General features: G+C 33.7%; 1 long non-coding RNA gene across 3 annotated transcripts; it reads left to right on the forward strand.

The window, feature by feature from the left end:
* The first annotated feature begins 975 nt into the window (after nt 1-975).
* Nucleotides 976-4,723, forward strand: LOC148197302 (uncharacterized). 3 transcript variants are annotated; one of them, XR_015780176.1, is made up of 5 exons: nt 976-1,901; nt 1,989-2,191; nt 2,537-2,729; nt 3,660-3,852; nt 4,356-4,723. It is a non-coding gene; the product is annotated as an uncharacterized LOC148197302 (long non-coding RNA). The 3 variants fall into 3 exon arrangements; XR_015780178.1 differs by having other exon boundaries at nt 3,705-3,852; XR_015780177.1 differs by having other exon boundaries at nt 976-1,203.

The raw sequence follows: 4,723 nt of genomic DNA on the forward strand, positions 1-4,723 counted from the left end.
CAATTTGACATTAAACTTAAAAGACTAAACTACAAGAAAAATGTCATTTATATACGGATTATTATATACGGATTTTGATCTGTAGATAAAAATTTCATTATATACGGATTTTATATACGGATAAGTTAGATACGGATTTTTTCGTATATAATGAAAAAAAAAATTATATACAAATTTTCCGTATATAAAATCTATATGTAATGGTAACATTTTTGGGGAAGATTTATCAAAGATAAATCCATATATAAAATCTGTATGTAAGTAGTTATATACGGATTTTACAATAAATAATAAAAATAATTAAAAAACTAAACGTAATAGAAAACGTAAGAGTCAGAATCAATACTCCAAATTTCTCTTCGACTCCTTCTTCTTCCCTCTCATCGAGCCATCGAGCCCTTCTTCTTCCTCACGAGCTCTTGTTCTTCCCTCTCGAGCTCTTGTTCTTCCCTCTCATCGAACCATTTTTATCCATCCCTTCTTCTCTAGCCTCGATTGAAATCCTAACCTCCACTGCAAACGCCTCTTTCGTGTTTCCCTCTCCTTGAACCATAGCCGCTACCACATGCTCCATTACAAGGTTGAGGGGACTGGAGACCTCTCCACCAGTCATGCCTCCTCGTTGGCTCTCCCCTTGGAACCCTAACTCATTCTTAGACTCACGTGGAGACGACTAGAATGGTAGCGTCGAAGTCTCGTGCTTACTGACTAAAGCTTTCTCACTCACACTCTCTCACGGTCACTGGTAGAGAAGAAGAATGTCCGACACTAACTGTTCTTCTCGCTCACGCTCACTCAAAGAGAAGAAGTTCGTCCATTCTTCTCGTGTTCACTCACCTTGTTGGACATCATGCTCACTTAGGAGAGTTATTAGTTCAATCGGTAAGTTTCTTCGTTCAAACCTTCTTCTTTGCTCGTCCCCTAAATCTCTAAATCCTTAAGTCCATAAATCCCTCTCTTCTCTATTGAGATTGATGCAGAATGGTCCGTTGTGGGGTTTGCGCAAAGATTCACCGAATATATTCGTTTGTTCTTGAATATGTAGTTGATTTTGATGAATAGAGCTTCTGAAATGTGAAAGACGGTGATGGACTTATTCCTAGGCCAAACCATGGAAGTGAGAGTGCAAAAGAAGAAGAGAGAGACCGGAGAGTGGGTCGCCGTTGATGCCAAGACCAAACCCCTCTTGGAGCTCCAGACGAGGTTAAATCACTTAGTTTTCTTCTTCATTACAATGTCCTATACTCTTATTTTCTGCTGTGAAACCTCAGACATTTGTCAACCATTATGCCAAGGAAATTGAAATTCCTACTTTGTATTTTGTATCATCAAATCTTATACTACATTTCATTGCTTTTTCTGTTTTGTTTTTCGTTGAAAGGGTAGGTAGTATGTTTTGGAAGTTAATTTTACCTCTAGTTGACGAATGTCTTCTTTATCTTTAAATGTGGAATGACAGGTGAAGTTTGCCTTAGACATTGTGGTCATGTATTGTAGCTTTGCAACAGTTTGCTTCCCTACTTATCCTGTATTAGGTTCCTCCCTCTACATAGTTCATTGGTCTATCATGATCCCATTTCAATTTAATTGGCCATGGAGCTTTCTCATTCTAGTGTCTTCTAATTCTTAGTTCTGTTGCAAGTGTCTGGTTTGAAGTCCATCACATCTAAACACCTGGCATTGGCAAGTCAAGTAATTAGTTTCGTACATGTTATTATTCATGGTTCAAACTCACTCACCTAAATGAAGTTTTTAATGCGTTTTCTCTGGGATGTATTGAGTTCTCTTAGGAGAAACCAACTAATGAGCAAAAGAAGTTTAGCCATGTTACTCCATTAATTTTAGCATTAGCGGATGAAGTGTCAACCCTTGGTTATCTTTCTTTAGAAGTCATTGAGCAGGTGAAACTTTTGTTGATTTGAACTTAGAATACAGATGTTCACTTCAATACTTAAGTATTTGTGGTTTGATCATATATATATTTGCAGGTTGAAGGTGAGGTCCAGCGATTAAATGTTGTCAAAGCCAGTAAGATGAAACATTTGATGTTTAAGAGGCAGAATGAGCTTAAAGAATTTTACAGAGGATGCTTAGATTTTGGAAACGAGATACTCTTTGCATTTTTAACTTAGTCGTATTTTTGGGAAGACTTAAGCTCTAACCATGTCATCTTCAAATGACCACTAACCAGGTAGTAAATGTTGTATTTTCTCTTTGTTAATATTTGTTGTTCCACTTTTCAATATTTTTATTTGGTATATTATTGCTTCATAGTTACTGGAAGGGATGACTTTACCGTTGATGATGGCAAGTTTACATGAATCTCAACCACTGTCTTGGCTTTTGAATAATGATAATCATCAATTATTGTTACCAAATGACTTTTGAATAATTTTATTGATACAAGAATTGGATAAGATAACATTTGCTGCCGTGTTATAGTTTGAGAGCATTGGTTATGGTTTATTGCTCGTGTTTATGTTATGATTTATTGTGAGTGATTTTGAACTGACTTTGTGAGTTAATTTGGGAGAAGAATGTTTTGGATGTGGTTTCTAGAAGTGGCATTCTTGCTATATGGTCAGCTCAAGCAGGCGTGAGGAAGGTGTATGCAGTGGAAGCGACGAAGATGTCAGAACATGCCCGTGCACTAGTCAAAGCGAATAATCTCCATAATGTAGTTGAGGTCATCGAGGGATCAATGGAGGATGTTACCTTGCTTTAGAAAGGTTAGAATTAATGAGATCTGTTTAGTTTGTTTGATATAACTTTTTTTTCTGGTTCTTGTGTACATTAATGATTTCAAAAATGACATTTACTCTGTGTAACATATTCTATAGTTTTCAATGGAATTGGTTAGCTTCAAAATTCTTATTTCATAGTCATTACTCATTAGTCAACAAATACAGTGCCAAACTTGTCTCGTGAATTAAATACAAAACTACTCAGTGCTTGTCTATTTACATTAGATTCATTGTCTTGGCATGTAGTGCGCACTATGCTCATTTCATCACATTGCCAATGGTGATAATTTACATGTATAAATAATTTGGTTGTTGCCTGATGGTGATAATTTACATGTATAAAAAGACTATCCCTAGATGGCATGTATACTCTATAAAAGGGAAAGCCATTGGTTTGTTCATGGCATTTTTATTGACTCTGGGATTAGTGTGGAACCTGTGGAAAATAGCTACTTCTTTTTTTTTCATATATATATATATATATATATATATATATATAACTAGATTTAAACACTTTTGGTATACACTACAAGACTTTAAAATTACATTTCTTATACATAGAAGATAAATAACAAAAATGTACTTTATTAAAGTGGAACTTTTATGTTTGATATAAAAAATATAGACTTGGGCTGAAAGAAAAATTAAGATAGAGTTAGACACTCATATAAAAACATTAAAAGTTAGCTAAGCTTATTTTACTGTAAGACAATATTGTAAATTACGAAACTAAGATGAAAGACAATATTCTAAATGTTGAGATGTCCGAATAATTTTTCACTTTCTAGCATTATTAGTAAGAAGAAATAATTGTTTGATAACTTATTACTCTTTATATTGATAATCAGTGGAATATATAGCTTTGCTTTTTTTTCACTTACATTGTCTAGAACATGAGTTTTTGTTCAATGTTAGGTGCTTGCATTAAAGTATTTGCATTCCCTGCATGGGTTGAAATAGACACGTGGAAAGCTTTGTCTTGGTGCAAAGATGGTATTGATTGAGGAGAAATAGGTCCAGGGACTAAATAGGAAGTTGAAGTACGGGCTTGCTCTGGACATGCGGTGGAGAAAATGCAAGAGCTAATAAGTAAAAGTCAGGAAGACAGGTTAGTCTTTTCTTACCAGAATATCTTCCCCTCATGGCCATTTTCCAATGCATGTAGAGTTGGATTTCTTCTAAGGTTATTTACCAGACCCATAAAAAATTTACCAAAACATATTTGATGGAATAATAACATTAGTCTTTATTATAAATTATGGATTTATCTTTAATTTTGGATGGTTCGTTGTGCTTAAACATTTATTGGTTTGTGATATATAGATTTTAAGTTATTTATCTTGTATTTATAATGACCATCCCATTATTTACTATCGTGGTGTTTTTGGATCAGTTGCTTTGCTAATATTTGAGACTTATTACTATAACACAAAATAGATTCAAATAAATTCTTTTGTTTGTGTGCAAGTGCACGTACTAAAACAAACCATAAATCTAAACTATTGGTTCCTGGCAACGCGTGTTACATGAAATCTTTTGAGATTGATCATGTATTGTTTATATGTAAGTTTTGAAAGACTTTTAATTTAATGAATGAATTTAAACATGCAGGTTATTAAGGAAACAATTGATTCCAATATTACAATAGAATACAAGTCAAACAGAGTTGATGATTTACATATGAGGAAGCCAGATATTAGCAAAGCGAAGGAACTACTGATTTGGGAACACAAAATCCCACTTAATGATGAAATTGGATTATGAATAAAGATGAAGGTAAAGGGATGAAATTTTCCTTTAGGAAGGAGATTTATTCTAATCTTCCATTTCAGGCTATGAAGGAAGTTAATTAGCTTTTAGAAATGTTACCTTTAGAAGTTTAAATGTATATTGATTTACAATATGAAAATCAAAGTTAATTAGCTTTTAAAAATGTTACCTTTAGCAGTTTAATTGTATATTGATTTACAATGTGAAAA

This window comes from Vigna umbellata, chromosome 6 (assembly GCF_029865625.1).
Source record: "Vigna umbellata cultivar VRB3 chromosome 6, Vumbellata_1.0, whole genome shotgun sequence".
Lineage (NCBI taxonomy): Eukaryota > Viridiplantae > Streptophyta > Magnoliopsida > Fabales > Fabaceae > Vigna > Vigna umbellata.